Source organism: Papio anubis, chromosome 12 (genome assembly GCF_008728515.1).
Source record: "Papio anubis isolate 15944 chromosome 12, Panubis1.0, whole genome shotgun sequence".
Lineage (NCBI taxonomy): Eukaryota > Metazoa > Chordata > Mammalia > Primates > Cercopithecidae > Papio > Papio anubis.
This window is the reverse complement of record NC_044987.1, coordinates 30055632-30078060: the sequence shown is the minus strand read 5'-3', so window position 1 is coordinate 30078060 and position 22429 is coordinate 30055632.

Genomic DNA, 22429 nt, shown 5'->3' with positions numbered 1-22429 from the left:
TCAAAAAAGGTTGTTGACTATTACCCATCTATTAAAGAGGGACACACTTAAAATGACTCATTTATTTAACTCAAAATAAATATGCCTCCTCTTAAAGAAATCTACATGCTCCAAACACAAATGAGGGATCTATGACAATATCCTTGAAATCAGGAATGTCTGAATTCTATCAATAACATAGCAACTATAAGCAAATAGCGAAGATTGAACATGAGATTATATTTGATCACAAAAGTTATGTTTACTGAAGATTTTTGTGGGTATCCTGGTACTTCAATCTTAAATCATATGAGAAAAAGTAAAATATCAACCATTTATTTCGGATTAGATTATTTACATTATCTGTGTTCATCAAGATTCTGTTGATTTTTCAAGTTACGTATTTTTATTTAAGTTTTAAAAAGTTTTGCTAGGTAAGCCCATCCCCTTTCTGACTTTTGCACTCTTCCCTGTTCCTGGAGTTTTCTTCTCTTAGCTTTTTACATGATTGCTTTGCTCATTCTCTTCCTTTAGCTTTGGGTTCAAATGTCTTCTCCCTTAGAGGCCTTTCCCAAAGGCACTATCCCAAAAGGCTTTCCCCAGTAACCTTCTCTCATTAACTTGTTAAACTTTTCCATCACACTTACCATAATCTGTCAGCATACAGCTCCATTAGGGCATGTGCCATAAATTAATATAAGAGTTATAAAATAAATAAATGAACATATAAATATAGTCACTTATAATTGTAGTCTGTGAGCATACATATCCTCTCATCCCCTAAAAGAGGCAAACCACACATTACTGATATTTATTGAGAGCCTTCTCTGGGTTCAAGACAGTTGTAGAGATATACAGAATAAAAAGTATTTTTATCTTTTATGTTCTGATTTTGAATGCATGGGTGAGACAAAAGAAATTGTAGCAAGCAATATAAAATTGCATCATTTAAGTACTAGGATTTTAGTTTGAGAATTCAGAGAAAAAGAGAGAGAAATCAATGAGAGCTAGTCCTCACTGAAAGCTTGATGGGATTCTAGGCATCTTCAGTACCTTAAAGCATGAGTGTATTTTTTTCTTCTTGTATTTGAGTACTCAGAAATTTGAAGAGAATTGGGACTTTCCCTCTATTTTAAGAAATAGTCTTATTTAATAGGCCAAAGTCCTTTATATGTATGTGTAAAGTAAATCTCAGAGATAGTTTAAGATACGCAATCCACTGCTACAATGTGCCTTGCTGAAGTAATTTGAAACCCATGTGGTTTTGTTTCGTGATGGTGCTATTTTCACACATGATACAGATGATAAGTTTTGATGCTCTGTCAGTCTATGTCCAGGCTTTACAATGGAAACTATGGTTACTACATGGTCCCTGCATTCCCAAAGGAGTACTTAGCATTTGGCATCTGACTAGCAGCAAGTTCTAGATTTCAGCTCATTTTAACCTTCTAGTCAAATTAAGCCTTACTTAACCCATTTTATTGAAAGAACCAATGCCTACATTATCAATTTTAAACTATGAAGAAATACTTGGAGCAATAAGTTCAATGGCAGCTTTTGACCAATAACACATACACTTTCTTTTATTTATGTTGGAAATAAATTCGTCTCAATAAACAACAATAGCAAAACATCTTGTCAGAATTATTCAATACTAGGTAGAGGTTTTTGGAACCAGTTATTTCTTTCAAACATATTATTTAAAATGTGTATATTTTTATATCCATACTAAGTCAGAGTAGCCTCCAACTGAACCAAACTGACTTAAAATCAATTAATTATTCACTGTGAGCTATAATGTTTTAAAAAGTCACAGACGCAAATTAGACAATTTGGTTCATGATAAAGTAAGATACTTCACTTGCTGAAAAATCTATTTCTTCGTATAATTCTATGGATTTTGTATTTGATGTCCTTCAACATTTTTAGCACTGCTTTGCTATGCTTTTGTGGACTGCAATGTTGTTTTCTCTCATTCAGAGACCTGAAAAACTAACTCATTTGAACTGGATGACTAAAGTGCAAAAGTAATCTGTTACAACTAAAAATATAAATGCAATTGTTTTCACATCGCGGTCTAGTGCACTTTTTTCTGTAATGCAGTATAATCGAAAGATTATGAACTTTGAGGTCAGACCAGAGAGCAAATCCTAACTGTCATATATTTCCTATATGACCATCAAGTGACTTCACTTCTCTGAGTTTCAGTTTCATTGTCTATACCACAACAAAGAGTTAAAAAAGAATAAGACCTATTATTAAGGCTATATTGAGATTGTAAGAGCTTGGAACACATGAGGCACTCTTCCTGGAATGTTTCCCAGCTCCCCTCTTCCTCAAAATCAACTCCAGGATTGTCTTATCTAACCACGATGATATAATGCAAAGCGTTTTTGGACTGGGAGCAGTTTTTGTGCCTGCTCTGTCACTAACTTTAATCTCGAGCAAGTACAGAAGTACATTCAGAATTTCAGTTGCTTCAGTGCATCAGTAACAGCCGAGGTCTCTCAGCTCCACAGTCACCTTTCATTGTCCGGCTTCACCGATAGAGGGCGCTGGAAGGACACTGGAGGACAGAGGGGCTCTTCCTGGTTCGGGGTATGCTCACCACTCGCTGACTCCCGGGGGACAGACTGGGACCTTCCAGTGGAAGACTTCTCAGACCCGGGAGGATAGATGCCAGCGAGGTCCACCACGCAGCACCTCCAGAAAAGTCCCCATCATCCAAGGCCTACACCTGCATCCTTTCCAACAATGTCTGGGCTCTTCCAGATTGGCAACTTCATTGAGCACTCTGCTTTGGTCCTCGAGGTGTGACTGCTCCCTTTATTTCTGGCTTTCTTGTTCTTTAGGGTTCTGAATGCTATTCCCCCCCACCCTCCCACCAAGTAGGTAATTCACTTATATTGTAAATATTTCTTTATATTAAACCTTCTTGTTTAACTTCTATCTCTTGGTTAATATTCTTAGGAAATAATTAGGTTACATGGAATCATCAATAAGTTTTTTAAAAGTAATTTTAATCTCTGATATTCAGTGAGATTTAATGGAATATGCTCTTGGCTGTTCTTGGAGAAGTGTGCCTCGTGGATGTATCCTTAGGCATAGGTTATTTTGTTGTGTTGCCAGGGAGTAATGTGAGAAGTAATTAGTCACATCCCCAAGAGCATTCACTATGGTAGGGAGGCTACACCATAGATACAAAAATATATCATTGTACCCAACATGCAGAGAACAGTCCAAAAGGTGATACACCAATGTGTGATCTGTGCAAACAATAATCCAAATGTAAATGAACAGCAGGTTAGTTGCTCATTGCATGCAGAGTCCAATTAAGAGTGAGGTATGGTATAAAGACCAAAAGAGGAACTGAATGAGGTAAGAAGTAGAGATACATGGATTATAATCAAAGATGATTTTGCTTGAGAATCAGACCAGTTGACTTAGATCAAATAGTTCTCAAACAATGATAGTTGTAATTATCATCTGAGGAATATTTGTGTAACAAATGTGCCCAAATTTTAACCCAGACTGACTGAACCATCATATCTGGGGTAAGGAATTGGCCTATGAATTTTCAGAAACTCACCACATATCTGATGTATTATTTCCTCCTCATCCCCATAAGTTAATTAATAAAAAGCTGTTCATGGAGAACATATTATGTGCAAGAGACAGTGCTAGGTACTGAACAGTATAACAAGCTCATAAAAAAGGCTTTGTGCTGAAGGAGTTTGTTGTCTATTGGAAAAGCAAGAAAAGTAGACTTTTAAGTAATACAAAACTCCTCCAAGTATGTGTCAGTCATTATGCTAGCATTTTATTTACATATCTCCTTTAGTCTTGAAAATCCAGTAAGGTCGGTAAAATTACTAAAATTGTTTATAGATAAGGAAACTGAAGCTCAGTGGTTAGGTGATTTTTTTTCTCTTAAAGAGACATACAAAGCATTATTAGGGTACAAATCAGGAAGAAAGAAAGTTCTTTATGAGCAAGGGGCCACTGAGACTTGAACACTAATATTTTTGAGTTCTCAAATTTTTTCTTCTAAGGAATGGAAAAATTACTTGAAACTGGGATTCTTGTTTATTTCTCTCTTTTTCGCTAATTGAAGATTTTGTTTTACTTAATTAGTATTCTGGAACTCTTCTTGATTTTTTTTATTTACCTTAAATATAGACAGAGAACAAAGATTAAAAATCTATATGGAGTTTTGGCGGCACTGCAGATAATTTAAACGGCTGAAGGAGATTGGGTGTAAACCAGAGTGAATGGGAGATGGGAATGGGATAAGATTCTGTGTAGAAAGTGTCGTCTTGGTTGAACAATACTCATATTTAAATATATTTAACAATGAATTTTAAATGGGACAGGGAGACTCTACAAACTGTCTAGTAGCATATCCCAAGTTCCCAAGCCTGTCTAACTGCAAAGGGATGTTTACAGAGCTTCATTTAAGGTATCTACTTGCCAACATTGAAATCAGTTTTTGTTTTCACTTACACTCTAGTGGGTTTCTGTTGTATTGCATGCTTCTGTGATAGGCTCTGCAGTGGCGAGAGTGAGTGAGATATAGCACTGGGGTAGGATGGCATCAGAACTGTGTGAAGATCCATGAAACCTGAATTTGATCTGGGTGCTCTCCTTTACTGAGGATTTTCTCCTCTCAACTTATTCATGCAACCACTAGGTGGGGAAGAAGATATTAAAACAGTTCTGTATGACTCCACTCCTATATCCTTTACACTAAATTAAGATGAGGCAATTTATGAAAAGTTATTTGTAGATTGAAGAAAGCCTAACAAAAACAAGTGACAAATTTAAAAAATACCAATACACCTAAGATAGAGTAAGGTAAATGGCACAGAGAGCTGAGACAAGGCATGATGACTGTGCGGAAATCAGGAAAAGCTTCAGGGAGCTTATGGCCTTTGAGATGGACCTTGATGGGTGAATATGCTCTGATAGGTGGAGTTCAGATAAAATTATAGGCAGAATAAACAGAATTAAACAAAGAGATTGAAGAAGAGATTTCTAGGTCACATTCAAGGAATAGAAATCGGTACACTTCATATGAAATTTACAGTAGGTATCAGGAAGATAAGATAAAGACATATAGGTGAGTTGGAGTCAAAATACTGATTGAGGAGTTTGTGAACAGATGTACAAACATGGCTAGATCTACCCTTTAAGAAAGGCAATCAAGTAATGGTGTCACTCTATTGGAGCATTGAGAGAGTGCCCTAGCTGTGAGTTAAGAGGGGTCTGACGGGTGTGTGTGCATGTGTGTGTAACAGTGGGGCTAAAGAGGCCGTCCTACAGACACATGAGAAGCAAAATCCCTGAGATTTACCTGCAAGATTGAGCTGCATAATTAAGAGCAAACTGAACTTCCTTAACCAGAAGTCAAAAAACAAAACAAAACAAAACAAAAACAACATCTATTTGAGGAGCCAAGGAGGAGATTGAGAGAGAGGAGTTGATGTGATTTGTTTGCACACATTGCATTGGAAATACCCGTTGTAGAGATCCTTTCAGGGAGCTGAAAAGGTATGTCTGGGGTCTGGGGAGGGGTAAGGCTACAGGAATGGATATAGGAGTCTTCAGTACAAAGGAATTGACTACAATCCCCATAGGCTGTGAAACTGTCAAATGAAAACTGTAAAAAAGAGGAGATGGGCAATAATCAAACTTCGAGAATGAATATATTTAGCGATACAGAGGGGGCAGCAGAGCTGGAAAGGACAGCGAGATCAGTAGTCTTGGAGTAGGAGGCATGGACAATGTGCAGTTAATGGAGATGAGGGAGGAGAGGGATTTGTGTTGAGACATAGGACCAGCTGTTTCATTCCCTGATATTTGAAAATGCAGTTTTAGCAATTGTGGAGGTGGAAACCAGACTGCAAGGGATTATATTTTAATTGGATGGTGAGGAATCAAAGGCTAGGAGAAGAGCATGATCTTTTAATAATTCTGGGCATGAAATATAGGGGGACAGAGCAAAATATTGCATCATTTGCAATTTCTAGGAAGATATTTTTAAGATAGGAGTGATACGGGTATGTTCAGGGACAGAAAGGTGCTTGGTAATAAATATTTTGATGTGAAAATGACTAATGCAAGAATTCCAGAGGGAGAAACAGTATTGGATTTAGAAAGGAGCCATCTGCAGAGGGAGAAGTAAGCTTTGTGCTCAAATCACTTTTTTTTTTTTTTTTTTTTTTCTGACTCAGGAGAGCAGTTTGTGTCCACCTGGGCAGTTTTATTTTTTAAATAGTTGGATTGTTTGGAGAACACTGTCTGTCTTTCTCTCATGCTCTTTCAACCTTTTAACTAAGAAAACACACACACACACACACAAACACACACACACACACATTGAGGGAGTGGCTCAGAATGCAAAATAATCCAGTATGTCCAAAAGATCCCACTATCCCCCCAGGTAGCTGGAACTTGGGGGCACCTTATGAGCTGATGTCTGATTCTCAGAAACTTTACAGCAGAGGGCATTCATCAGGAAATTGAGTTCAAGTAATAGCGTGGTCACCTTACCCAGAGGGCACTTGCCAGAAATTAAAGAAAAAAAATGCCTCGTGGGCAAACTCATTACTAATTATATCTTGAAAGTGCTTGAAAATGCAACCTCAGTGGATGCAGAGCGATGAATCAGTGTTTTACTCAATATAGTTTGTCCTTCATCATCCAAGCTTCAGATAATTTAGAGAAAACACCAAAAATTCCTTCCCAATCATTCTGAACATGATGAACGTGGTGTCCTATGGGATACTTGATGTGACCCTGGAATTACAACTGACACTATACCTTTATACGGATCAAAGAAACCTCCCTGATTATGATGGGAGACATGAAATTGCAGTCAATTATCTTCAGGTCAGTATAGTGACACGAATTGTTGGGAATTGATGACAGAGTAAATGACTGCATTGTTAAAAATATTTGAGTTTCCTGGAGTTTGCCCTGTTAGCTAACTCTATGAATAAAAGGAAAGTCTATGGGTTAACTAGAGGTAGCTCTGTTCTAAGGACTTACCCTAGACCAGTGAGCGCTCTCTCACTCTCATTCATTCATTCTCTCTCTCTCTCTGTGTGTGTGTGTGTGTGTGTGTGTGTGTGTAACATTTACTCGATTAAAAAGTGGCGTAAGTTTCATTTAGCCCATGTTTCCAGTTTCCTTAAGTGGGTCTCTGTCATGGAGGTAATAAAAGATTGACCAGTACAGCAGAGAAAAGGGGTGTTGGGCAATATTCCACAGAGAATTCCAATGCATATTCCATCAGGTTTTTTGGGGTTTTTGTTTGTTTGTTTGTTTTTTTAGGAAATCACTCATCATACAGGCATGCTGTCATGAACTAGTGTCAACTTGAGTCTTCCTTTTCACTTGGGAATATTTGGATGATGCTTCGCAGATAAGGAAGCTGGATGAAAGCCAATAATGAAGGCTTCTGATCAGACCTCGAGTGCTCAGAGGTGGGAGGAGCTGCAGGGCCAGCAATGCAGACAAAGAGGGCAATGCCTTTGTTGCATGTGTGTTATTGGCCAGACAGATGTGACTTCTAATTGAAGAGATTTTATCTTCCTGTCCCATCCTGCCATGGATACCATCATTTGTCCACCTTTTATATGTTTGTTTGTTTTGGTGTTATTAACCATATCTTCCTTAAGAGAATCTTACAAAATTATTGAGTCTCTTTAAGTGTATTTTTAAAGCCTCAAGAATTATTTTTGCTTTGACCTTTCACCAGAGGCATTATTTTACAATTCCTTTGCTTGATCTATGTTGAACTTTTGAAAAGCTGTCACAACTCTAGCAGAATTTAAGAATGTAATTTAAAGGATCCCAAACTGCTTTAGGATTGAATTCAGCTTACAAGCTATGGAATTTTGACTATGAGACTTAACAAAATAAGTGTTATTGTTTCTCCTATAACAAGAAGTCCAGGGTTAGGCAGTTTAAGGTCACTGTAGGAATCCTGTAGCATTAGTGCTGCAGTTTCAAACATTTTTCAGGCTCCATCTCTCTTTTCTGCTATCTTTGGTGTGTGGGTTTATTCTCATGATAACCTAATGACAACAAGATGCCAGTTATTTCCAATCTTGTTACCACCTTCTATTTAGAGAAAAGATAGAAAAGTCACAAGGAGGAAGGCATGATCTTATATTAGAAAAACTGTGTTTCCTCGGAAATCCTCTCACCTATCTTACTTGCTAGATTGTATCACATGGATATTATTCTACACAAGAGAGGCTAGGAATGTGAGATTTTAGATGACTGTACTGCTATTCCAAACAAAATTAGAGTTTCGTTTTTTTTTTTTTTAATAAGAAAGGGATCAGTGGTGGTAAACAACATGACCATTATCTTTCCTAAGAACATCCCTCCCAAAAATGTTCTGTACAAAATTAATAAGTAAAGTGAAGTTTCATAAGAACACAGGAAGAAATAATTGAATAAAAAGAAGTCAGGAGATTTGATTATAATAGATTAGATTATTTTGAGCAAGAAACTGGATCAGACCCATCAAAAAGATCTGAAAACAGTGATATTTACTAACCAAATTTATGGCACATCACTTTTTGGTAAAGTTTTGGTCTCTAGCCTGAGGGACTTTCCAACTAAAGCTATTCTTTTATCTTTGAACAGAATTTCCTCTGAATTCTTACTCATTTCCTTGACTTCTGGACACAGTAGTTTTTAGTAGCAGCATTTGCATGTAGAAGACTTTTTATATGATTTAATTGAGATCAAAGGTTGTTCTATTACTTAAAATTGTTCTTTAAAGTAAGAAATCATAAACATTATATATGATTTATTAAAAGTTATGTTTAGCTTTGTTTCAATGTGGTAAATATATATAGCACAAAGTTGATCATTTTTAACAGTTTTCACCATACAACTAGGTGGCATTAAGTAGATTCACGTTGTTATGCAACCATTACCACTACCCATTTCCAGAATTTTTAATTATGTTACATAGGAAATCTGTTCATTTAAACAATAATTCCCCATTCTGTCCCTTTTCCAGCTCCTGGTAAATTCTATTCTACTTTACATTTTTATAAATTTGTCTATTCTTGGTACCTCTAAGTGGAATCATACAATGTTTGGTTTTTTATCCAGTTTATTTCAGCTACCATGTTTTCAAAGCTCATCCATATTGTGTATGTATTCGAATTTTAATCTATTTTTAAGGCTGGGTAATAATCCATTTCATACATATACATGTATGTATACATTATATATATGAAATGTATATATATAAAACAAACATGTATATACATATTTTATGTATTCATTCATCTGTTGATAGACGTTTGTGTTATTTCCAACTTTTAGCTATTGTGAATAATGCTTCTATGAAAATGGATGTATGTGTGTCTGTTTGAGTCCCTGATTTCAATTATTTTAAGTATGTAGTATACTTAGAAGTGAAATTATGAGAGGTATTGTGATTCGATGTTTAATTTTTTTGAGAAACTGCCAAACTGTTTAACTTCCACAGTGGTTGGGTCCTTTACATTTCAACAAACAATGCACAAGAGTCATGATTGCTTCATACTCTTGCCAACATTTGTCAATTTCCATTTTTTTAAAATATAGCCATTTTAATGGATGTGGATTGGTGTATCGTTGTGATTTTGATTAGCATTTCCCTAATGACTAGTTACACTGACCATCTTTTTATGTGTTTATTTGCCATTTGTATATATTTTTCAGAGAAATGCCAGTTCAAGTCCTTTGCCCATTTTTAATTAGGTGGTTGGCTTTTTTACTATTGACTTGTAGTTCTACATTTCAGTAGATTACAGTATTGCTCCTCAAAGATCTGTAATGAATGACTATATTGTTTTTCTTCAGTCCCTCTCAGACTGATGCTTTTGTTAAATACAATAAAAATAAATTACTAAAAAAATGAAATAAAATATACAAATCTCAATTTTTATTAGTAGATTCAACTGACATGAAATTATATTCCTATATATATATATAAACCAAACATATCTTAGAGAAAAAGAAAATAATTACAAAAATCTGTACAAATCATTCATTAAAAGTGTGTATGTAGATAACATGTAGAATCACTATTAGATTCATAACTTCATTTTCTGCAATTATAACTCAACAGAAAATATGAAAGAAATGGTAAGTATGTTAAATACCTAGATGCACCATTTGAATGAAGACACTATAAATTAGTATTTAATTGGTGTGACAAACGTTCATGATTCTTATTTTGATATAATGTGGATTGATATTAATGTTATTCAAAGGAAATAATGTATATCTACAAAAGTTTCTATGTTTTCTTTTAAAACACGGTACATAGGAATAGAATAAGAGATTTTAGCAAACTCAAAATAGTAATTTTTAACTTTTTTCTGAAAATAAAATTTTAACAATTGTCTTCCTTTAGAAACATGGCTGGTTTAACTGACTAAGCTGGGTTCCAAAGTATATTTAACCAAAATGACGTATTTTAGGCTGAATTAAATATTAAAAGCCACTCATCTATACACATTCACCACTTGGATACTCAAGAAGAATCTTGATGTGATAGTAGCAAGGACTTTTTTTTTATTCTACTTAGTTACATATTTACTATAGGGCCCAGAATAAAAGAGGTGTTTAATTAGTAATAAAATATTAAATAATCTCTTCAATTTTGATTCATTTATTTTTCTTCCTGCTTTTACTTTTAGATCCATCTCTAAATCTAATTCCTTTCCCTATTCCAATGCTATGTTATATTTTACACCATTTCAAACTAACAGGCATTATTGAATAGATATTCAATAGTGTTGAAACAGTCTCCCAGAAACCAAGTAATTAATATTCTTAGCTATCATATTTACTACTCAGATTCTACGGCATTAAGTCAGACTTCTCTGAAGATAAATGTAAATTAATTTTCTCATTGCCTCACAATTTAGAATTCTGACTCTGATACAATCAAATAAGCTCCTATGGAGACACAGATTTAGTTGTTCAACTTGATTTTCTTTCAACAAAATAGCTTCATAAATACTACAAGCAACCGTTCAGTTTTCATATTTCAATATATTGTGGAAAAGTACTCTATTACTGAAAATGTGCAGACTTTACCAAATGAAGGAAAAAAACGAAAATAAAATGATTTTCAATAGGTCAGTTTAAGCCCAAAGTGCTTAAGGATACAGAACAATTTATTTCAATTACTTCCAGCAGTGAGTAAAGGCACACCTGGACCTGTTTCCAGGCCAATGCACTCCAGTTAACAGGTGTGAATTAATGTTTGCTAGCATTGATTTCCCAACGGGAGTCACTACTTCACTTTTTCTTTCTAGCTTCTTTACTAAATGAGTACAAATTCCTATTTCTATGAAAGTAACGAGCACTTCTTTCTATATTACAACTTGTTCAGTTGAAGTCACATGTTCTCAGCATCAGCTACTCCCTAAAACCTATACTAATTTTAAAAAGCACTTTGATTATCAAGTTCTCCTTTTAAGTCAGAATAAGCTACTAAAATTGTATGTAATAATCCTGACCACTCAGTGGCTTTACAAGATCTACCCACTTAAATACTCAACATTTACCAGTTGTTTTTTCAGTTTTTATGCCAATAAGAATCAGTTCATTGGGTGGTGACCTGAAATCACCATCTAATCTGACGAAAAATTGGAGCTGTAACCCCTATCTTCAGGGTGTGGGATTGTGGGAAACTGAAGAATTATTTTTCCTTCATCTTGGCTCAAAAGAACTATCAAGAAAAAGGTCTTCACCTTCCCATTCTTCTAATTATCCATTGAAAAATTGATATTAGATTAGATGCAAGATGCACAATTAACCTTAAGGTTGTGGTCTCTTAAAATAAGCACTGAATTAACTTCTTACCATCATCTCTCATGCAATGTACTGATGTTAAACATGACTTTTTTTTGCATACATTACACTGAGAGAAGAGTATAGCTTCATGTCTGAAAGCAGGAGAAAGACAAGGATGCCACCTCACCAAAGGTAGATAATCAATTTTTCACTAAATCAGTTCTGCATTACATAATGAAGGAATAAATTGTTCAAACAAACCAAAGCTGCATAGAATGGAAAAAATGCAGACATTTAAAATTAATAATTCAACACACTATGATATAAAGAGCAATCAATGAAGAATTAATAGGAATACTTTTGACAGTTGCAAAATGATTTTGCTTAATGCTTTAAACCCTATAGACATCACATTTTTAATGTATCAATTTATTCAGCACATATTATTGTATCTCTGATGTTCAAGATGCCATGCTGGTTACTGTGGAAAGTAACTCGACCCCAGTGAACAGCTCAGGCTTGCCATTTTTCTCATGCCTCTTTTTCTAAATTCGCAGTGATTTAAATTCTCACGGTTATTTTCACTTCAAGAAACTGTTTCTACTGCACTGTCACCATCAGTAGCTTTTAACTTCCAAAGAATTCCCTTCTTTTAATTTCTCATGGATTCAGGTATAGAATGGAATTTCATACAAGCCATTTGTATGTCCTAGACTTGATGAAAATTTGGCATGATGGAGTTTTATCTCATGGGAAGGCCAACAACTTAACTCTTAAACAAATGTGATCATAAACATTCCCCATGTTTTGCAACTCATTTTCCTCCCCTCCACACTCTTCCTTCTTCCCTACCTCTCTCTTAACAATTCTCCCAAATTGGCTCCAAAATTCTCATTTGTTTCTTATACAGTGTCCATTATATATTTCTGTTCAAACCCACCCAGGCTCTCAGAGTCTCATTGTTCACAATTTATATGACCTCATAAAACTCAACCCAGGCTCTCAGAGTCTCATTTTTCAAAATTTACATGACCTCAAAATTCTTTTGTATTCCTTTAAAACAAACAAACAAACAAACAAAAAACCAAAAAAGGAACACTTTTGGCCGGGCGCGGTGACTCACACCTGTAATTCCAGCACTTTAGGAGGCTGAGGCGGGCGGATCACGAGGTCAGGAGATCGAGACCATCCTGGCTAACACGGTGAAACGCCGTCTCTAAGAAAAATACAAAAGAATTAGCCGGGCGTGGTGTCGGGCGCCTGTAGTCCCAGCTACTCGGTTGGCTGAGGCAGGAGAATGGCGTGAACCCGGGAGGCGGAGCTTGCAGTGAGTCCAGATCGCACCACTGCACGCCAGCCTGGGCGACAGTGTGAGACTCTGTCTCAAAAAAAAAAAAAAAAAAAAAAAAAAAACCAACCAAACAAACAAAAAAACACTTTTAAGTTCAAGGGTACCTGTGCAGGTTTGTTATATAGGTAAACTTGTGTCATGAGAGTTTGATGCACAGATTGTTTCGTCACCCTGGATTTAAGCGTAGTACCCATTGGTTATTTCTCTCGATCCTCTCCCTGCTCCCTCCCTCTACTCTCCAACCTCCAATAGGTCCCCGTATGTTTTGTTTTCCTTTACGTGTCCATGTATTCTCATCGTTTAGCTCCCACTTATAACTAAGACCATGTGGTATTTGTTCTCCTGTTTGTGTTAGTTTGCTAAGGATAGTGGCCACCAGCTCCATTCATGTACCTGCAAAAACATAATCTCATTGGTTTTTATAGCTACAGAGTATTTCATGTTGTATATGTACATTTTCTTTATCTAGTGTATCACTGATGGACATTTAGGTTGATTCTATGTTTGCTATTGTGAATAGTGCTGCATACGTGTGCACGTGACTTTATGATGTAATGATTTATATTCCTTTGGATATATGCCCAGTAATGGGATTGTTGGCTTGAATGGTATTTTTGGATCTTTGAGGAATCACCACATTGTCTTCCACAATGACTGAACTAAGTTACATTCCCACCAACAGTTTATAAGCATTCCTTTTTCTCCACAACCCCACCAGCATCTGATATTTTTTGACTTTTTACTAATAGACATTCTGACTGGTATGAGATGATATCTCATTGTGATTTTGAATTGTGTTTCTCTAATGATCAGTGATGTTTAGCTTTTTTTTTCATATGATCGTTGGCTGCATGTATGTCTTCTTTTGGAAAGTATCTTCTCATGTCCTTTGCCCATTTTTAATGGCATTTTTTTTTTCTTGTAAATTTGTTTAAGTTCCTTATAGTTGCTGGATGTTAGAACTTTGTCAGATACTTAGAAAACCCCAGTCTCAGCCCAAAAGCTCCTTAAGCTTATAAACAACTTAAACAAAGTCTCAGGATACAAAATCATCATGCAAAAATCATTAGTATTCCTGTATGTCAACAAGAGGCAAGCTGAGAGTTAAATGAGGAATGTAATCCCATTCATAATTACCATAAAAAGAATAAAATATCTAGGAATACAGCTCTCCAGGGACTGAAAGATCTCTATAAAAAGTACAAAACACTGCTCTAAGAAATCAGAGATAACACAAATAAATGGAAAAAAATTCCATGCTCATGGATAGGAAGAATCAATATCATAAAAATGGTCACAATGGCCAAAGCACTTTATAGATTTAATGCAATGCCTATTAAACTACCATTTAGATTCTTCACAGAAGTAGAAAAACTGTTTTAAAATTCATATGGAACAAAAAAACAGACCAAATTGCCAAGGAAATGCCAGCAAAAAACAGAGCTGAAGGCATCATGCCACTTGACTTCAAACTATACTACAGGGATACAATAACCAAAACAGCATGGTACTAGTACAAAAACACACACACAGACCAATGAAACAGAGTAGAGAACACAGGAACAAGGTGGCGCACCTACAATCATGTGATTATCTCTTGTACTCCTTCACATTCTATCCCCACCACCAATTTCTGGACCCAGACGACCGCTGACATGCTTTTCTAGTCTGTAGACCAGAATTCAAATTGAGTTTCATGTAAATAGAGTAACATATTGTGTCATCCTTTGTTCCTGGTTTCTTTTGCTCAAATAGTGTTTTTTTATTATTATTATGCTTTAACTTCTGGGATACATGTGCAGACTGTGCAGGTTTCTTACATAGATATACACTTCCCAATGTGGTTTCCTGCACCCACCAACCTGTCATCTACATTAGGTATTTCTCTTAATGCTATCCCTCCCCTAGCACCCGACCCATGACAGGCCCCAGTGTGTGATGTTCCCCTCCATGTGTCCATGTATTCTCATTTTTCAACTCCCACTTGTGAGTGAGAATATGTGGTGTTTGGTTTTCTGTTCCAATATTGTGAAAATGGCCATACTGCCCCAAGTGATTTATAGATTCAGTGCTATCCTCCTCAAGCTACCACTGACTTTCTTCACAGAATTAGTAAAAATCTACTTTAAATTTCATATGGAGCCAGAAAAAAAAAGCCTATATAGCCAAGACAATCCTAAGCCAACAGAACAAAGCTGGAGGCATCCTGCTACCTGAATTCAAACTATAGTACAAGACTACAATAACAAAAACAGCATGGTACTGGTACCAAAACAGATATACAGACCAATGGAACAGAACAGAGACCTCAGAAGTAATATCATCCATCTACAACCATCTGATCTTTGACAAACCTAAAAAAAAAAAAAAAGAAATGGGGAAAGGATTTCACTATTTAATAAATGGTGGGAAAACTGGCTAGCCATATGCAGAAAGCTGAAACTGGACCCCTTCCTTACATCTTATACAAAAATTAACTCAAGGTGAATTAAAGACTTAAACGTAAGACCTAAAACCATAAAAACCCAGAAGAAAACTTAGACAATACCATTCAGGACATCGACATGAGCAAAGACTTCATGACTAAAACATCAAAAGCAATGGCAATAAAAGCCAAAATTGATAAATGGGACCTAATTAAACTAAAGAGCTTCTGCACAGCAAAAGAAACTATCATCAGAGTGAACAGGCAACCTACAGATTGGGAGAAAAATTTTGCAATCTATCCATCTGACAAAGGGCTAATATCCAGAATCTACAAGGAATTTAACAAATTCTCAAGAAAAAAACAACCCCATCAAAAAGTGGGTGAAGGATATGAACAGATACTTTTCAAAATAAGACATTTATGTGGCCAAGAAACATTTGAAAAAAAAAAGCTCATCATCACTGGTCATTAGAGAAATGCAAATCAAAACCACAATGAGATACCATCTCATGCCAGTTAGAATGGTGATTATTAAAAAGTCAAAAAACAACAGATGCTGAAGAGGATGTGGAGAAATAGGAATGCTTTTTCACTGTTGGTGGGAGTATAAATTAGTTCAACCATTTTGGGAGACAGTGTGGCAATTCCTCAAGGATCTAGAAGCAGAAATACCATTTGACCCAGCAATCCCATTACTGGGTATATACCCAAAGGATTATAAATCATGCTGCTATAAAGACACACACACAGAGGTATGTTTATTGCGGCACTATTCACAATAGCAAAGACTTGGAATCAACCCAAATGTCCATCAATGACCGACTGGATTAAGAAAATGTGGCACATGTACACCATGGAATACTGTGCAGCCATAAAAATGGATGAGTTCATGTCCTTTGTAGGGACATGAGTGAATTTCCGTTCACAATTTCTACAAAGAGAATAAAATACCTAGGAATACATCTTACAAGGGATGTGAAGGACCTCTTTAAGAACTACAATCCACTGCTTAAGGAAATAAGAGAGAACACAAACAAATGGAAACACATTTAAATAGTATTTTTTATATTCATTCTTTGCGTTACATATATAGTAATTTACTCTTTTTTATTGGAGACATATGTTATGGATATACTATAATTTAAAGATTCATTCATCTGTTGTTAAACATTTAGGTTATTTCCAGTTATTGGCTATTATGAACAAAGTTTCTACCAGTAGCCCCATCTTCCCATGCACGTAAGTTGTCATTCCTGTTAGATAATAGCATGGAAATGAAATGGATAGGCTGTGTGGTCAGTGTATGTTTACATGGATAATAAACTGTCAAATATTTTTCCAAATGGGTTGTGCACTTTTACCTTCGCAGCAGTGACATACGAGAGTGTTGGTTCTTTTGCATCCTATTACCATGTAGTATTATCAGCCTTTACTATGTTATTTTAGCCACTAAACATGTAGTAGTATCTCATAATTTTAATTTGGATTTCTCTAATGACTAATGATATTGAACACCTTTTGCATGTCCTGACTCTTCATATTTTATTTTCTTTTGTAAAGTGTCTGCTCGAAATTCTGTCAATATTTTAATTGGAGTCTTTGTCATCTTCCAGTTAATATGTACTACAATACTTTCCGTATTGGGGCATGGATTTTCCTTTTCATACAGGTATCTTCAAAAAGAAATAAAATTAGGGTAAAAGTCAATTTCATCAACTTTTTTTAACTTATGGTTTCTACATTTGATCTTCTATCTATAAAAATGTTTCCTATCTCAAGGTCAAAAGATTTTTGTCTATATTTTGTCTAGAAGTTTCATAGTTTCAGCTTGTACATTAGGTCTAGGATGTATTTCAATTTAGTTTTTGGGTATATGGCTTGAAACAAGATTTGAGGCTCATTTTCTCCATATTAATAATTAATCAGTTTAGTAGAATTTGTTTTAAAAAAAAGTGTTCATTCATTATTGAATTACATTGGCATCTTTAAAAATATCAATTGACCCTGTAACTGTGATTAGTATAGGCCTCTGCATTGCGTTGCACTGATATTTATGCCTGTTCTTTTGCTAATACTACACTGTCTTGATTAGTAAATCTTAAAATATATTAGTGTATCTTCCCTGTTTTACTTAGTCAAAATTATTTGGCTATTCCATGTTCTTTGCATGTTTATATACATTTTACAATCAGCTTATCAGTGTTTGTGACAACATGGCTGGTATCTTGATTGTAATTGAGTTCAATCTATAAATTGTTATGTGGAAAATTGGCATGTTAATGGTATTGAGCCTTCCAATCCATGAATATAATCTAGCTGTCAATTTACTTGTCTTTAATCATTTATCTTGGTCATGTTTCATAGTTATAATGTGCAAGTCTTGATTTTTGTCAAATTTATTTTTGTCAAATGCTCACCTATTGAGATGATTATATGTGTTTTATGCTTTATGTAGCTAATATGCTAAAGTACATTGATTTTTTTTTTTTTTTTTTTTTTTTTTTTGAGAGGGAGCTTCATTCTTGTTGCCCAGGCTGGAGTGCAATGGCATGATCTCGGTTCACTGCAACCTCTGCCTCCTGGGTTCAAGCCATTCTCCTGCCTCAGCCTCCCAAGTACAGGCACCCGCCACCACGCCCAGCTAATTTTTTGTATTTTAAGTAGAGATGGGGTTTCACTATGCTTGCCAGGCTGGTCTCAAACTCCTGACCTCAGGCAATCCATCTGCCTCAGCCTCCCAAGGTGCTAGGGTTACAGGCATGAGCCACCGTGCCCAGCCTGAAGTTCATTGAGTTTTGAAGGTTAAAATGAACTAGCATTATTGGATTAGACAGTATTTGTTCATGGTGCATTCTTGTCATATATAGTTGAATATGATCATCTTACATTTAAAAACTGGTTGTGTTTGTGTTCATTGTTCAATGGAAGATATTGATCTGTAGTTTTCTTATAATGTCTTTGTTTTGGTATCAGAGTAATGCTTGCATCACAAAATGATTCAGAAAGCATTCTCAGTAAATATTTAACATCTATAGATATTTATACTGTCCTGAAAGCAAAGTGAGGTTTCCGGATAAGGACCAATCTATTATTTACAACAGATAATTGGGGCTGCATGTACAGAAAAGGAATATTTGTACTACAAGAGAAGAGCTCATCAATTATGAATCTGGGAATTTATATAGACTACAAGCAGCCCGGTTACCACCTGTGTCTCCTAAGACACAAGACAAACCTAGACAAAGTAGAGAAAATGAATCTTCATAATGTAAACAAATCTCTGAGAAATGACGAAGAAGGAGGTCCCAAGTTTACAACTCTTTGCAATGTAAACAAATAACCCAGTGCCTCTTTCCTCTCTGAAATGTAAATCTTTTCTCTGGTTTTAATACTTTCAAAATGTGAAGAATATGTTTGGGGAACAAAAGTAGGTATTCTGTCTTGTACCTTGTCAAATTCTGTTGCTCAGAAAGCTGGTACCCTTCACTAAGAAATACTGAAAGGATTAGCTTCCACATTTCTCTTCCTGTGTTTCCTGAAAAGATTTAGGTAGGATCGATATTATTTCTTCCTGAAACATTGGGTATAATTCACCACCAGTAAAGCCATTAAGGCCTGATGTTTGCTTTGTGGAACATTTTCAATTAAAAATTTAATTTTAGTTTATCAGTTGTATAATTTCTTCTATTTTTTTGAATTGAGAGTATCATTTGCATCACTTAAAGTTTTCGTTTAAAGTGTACAATTCAATGTATATTTAGTATATTTACATAGTGTATGACTATCATCATAACCTAATTTTAGAACATTTTATTAACCCTCAAGGAAACCTTAAACTCCTTAGTGCTCACTCTCAATTTTTTTCCCCAATCTCCAAGCCTACACAGCCCTAATCTATTTTCTCCATACAGATTCAATAATTGTGGCCATTTCATATAAATGTGATAATATATATATGGTCTTTTGTGACTGCTTTTAGAAATTCATCCATGTTATAGCATATATTAGTATGCAAACTTCTATTCCACTGTATATCATATTTTGTTTAACCATTCATCTGTTGGATATTGTGTTACACTGGCCTTTTGGCTATTACAAATAATGCTGCTCTGCCATTCACGTACAGTTTTTGTGTGAACATATATTTTTATTTCTCCCAGCACAAAATTGTTGAGTCATATGGTAATTTTATGTTCAACCTTTTGTGGAACTGCCAGACCGTTTTCCAAAGTGGTCACAGCATTTTACGTTCCAACCAGCAATGTATGAGGGCTGTTAATTTCTCCACATTGTCACCAACTCTTGTTATCAGCTATCTTTTTTTTATATCCACCTTAGTGAGTGTAAAGTGATAAGTCATTTGGCATTTCTGTCAATGTAAATACAATGTAAATGCATTTCTGTCAATGTAAATACACTGTAAATGCATTTCTGTCAATGTAAATGCAAAAGTTTTTATGTGTTGAGCAAATTTTCATGTGTTTTTTATTGACTGACTGATTGAGACAGAGTCTCTCTCTGTCGCCAGGCCAGAGTGCAGTGACACGATCTCAGCTCACTGCAACCTCCACCTCCAGGTTCAAGCAATTCTCCTGCCTCTGCCTCTTGAGTAGCTGGGATTACAGGCGCCCGCCACCACACCCAGCTAAGTTTTGTATTTTTTGTAGAGTCGGGGTTTCACCATTTTGGCAAGGATTTTCTTGATCTCTTGACCTTGTGATCTGCCAGCCCTGGCCTCCAAAGGGCTGGGATTACAGGCATGAGCCACTGTGCCCAGCCTATTAGTCATTTAAATATTTTCTTTGTTGAAATATCTATTCAAATCTTTGGCTCATTTTTAAATTGAGTTGCTTAAAAAGTTACTGAGTTGTAACAATTCTTTATATAGTCCACAAACAGCTCCAGACCGGAAACAGTTCAGAACTCCACTAAAGAGACACAATGAGAAAGCTTGTATAGAGTGAATGTGAAAGCAAGGCAAAGAAAATATTTTATTGGTTAAGTAGGTTTAAAAAACTTAAATAAATTAAATTTAGCAGAGTTTACTCAAGCAAAGAACAGTTAATGAATCAGACAGCACTCAGAACCAGAGGAGGTTCAGAGAGCTCTGCTGTAACAACATGAGCAGCAGGGTCTGATAGGCTGAACACAGAAGCAAAGTAAAGAAATTACTTGACTGGCTACAGTGAGGCATTTTCCTTATTTGGGTATGATGTAATGGAAAGTTCCTAGTTATATAACTAAAGGCCAGTTGACTGTGGTTGGTTAAACTTCAGTTTCCTTTTACCATTTACACTGAATTGAGTTTTGGTTTGCTTGTGGCGGTACCCATGGCACAGGAGCTGTCTTAGCCTAATGGCCTCCCAGTTAATTATTGAAACACTTTATTTGGATGATCCTAGTAAAAAGTTCCTAGTTAGAGGTTCGTTGGCTGTTTCTGATGGGTTAAGATGAAATTTTGCTTACTTAGAATGTGACTGTTTATACTGAGTTGGATCTCAGTCTGCTTATGCAGGGAACCAGGGCGCTGGAGCTGCCTCTGTTAATGGCCTTCCAATTAATTATTTCAACAGGCTGTCTCCTTTCACTTCAACCCACTTCTGTGGGTTCCACCTTTCTGGTTCTAACCAGTAATGTTCACCAATACCCACTACACTTGATACGCTGTGACTCTAATTCCTGTCCTGAGCTCAAGGCTGTCAGTCTCTCAGAGTTTCAGGCAGTCCTTCTAGAAAAGGCAATCCTCATAGTCAGTTTCCATCTCTGAGCTTCTTTTTTTCCTCAGATACTGGTCAAATAATTGTGTACCACATTATTGGCATTTCGCGCCTTCCTACTGGTGATTTTTTAAAATTTCCCCAGTTTTACTAGTTGCTCTCAGTCAGAGTTTAATACAAAGTGTCTAGCCCATTGTTGCTGGAAATTGACATTTCATCTACTTGAATTCCTATTATCTTTGTGTGTATATATGTCTTCCTAAGTGGTCTTATATCTTCTTATTTCCAGGTGGGTATAAGTAAATTAACAAATGTGAGCTCTGAACCAAGATTGCTGTGTTGTTGTCTTGGCTATGCCACACTACAACTAGCTATGTGACATTGCCCAAGCTACTTAAATCTCTATGCCTCATTTTCTTCATGAGGTTGTTTAGATAATTAAATAAGTTAATACAAATTAAGCCCTGAGATTATTGCCTAGGACATTTTAAGTGTATGAAAATCATTAGGCCTTATTATTCAGTACAAGTTTATATTAAATTCAGCCTAACTTAAGTAAAATCAATACATGAGTTCCACGTAGTGGTCAAGGAAGCTCATTTTACTATCATTATTTGAAATAGCCTAGAGAAGAGTTAATTTTTAGGTTTTTACTAATTCATTTGTTAACTCTATGCATTGCCAAGAATTTCTAGATGCTAATGTTGTATATTATGCATTCTTTAAATTTCTTCAGGGAACTGAATGCATTACAAATAAGTCTTTTCATTTGTTCCAACTAACTCTGCTCCCATGGCTTGTAATATCTTGGTTGCCGGTGTCTGTATATCGTCTAGCACTCCTTCTTGAATGGTAAATGCTGAAGTTTAAAGCAAACCTTCATGATACAGAGTTTATTTATGTGCCTGCTTTGTGCCATAGTAATTTATCAGGAAAAAATAATAATAAACCAACAATAACCTGTGTATTTTCTCCATTTTTCTTCTTCCATGTAGAGAATGCATATCTCAGATTTGAGTTGAGACTCCTAATTCCTATCTGTAATGAGGAAAACTCCTGTGCTTTCTTCTACCAGCAATCACAAATATGATAATCAAAGATGACTATTTAAGACAATAGACATAACAGGAC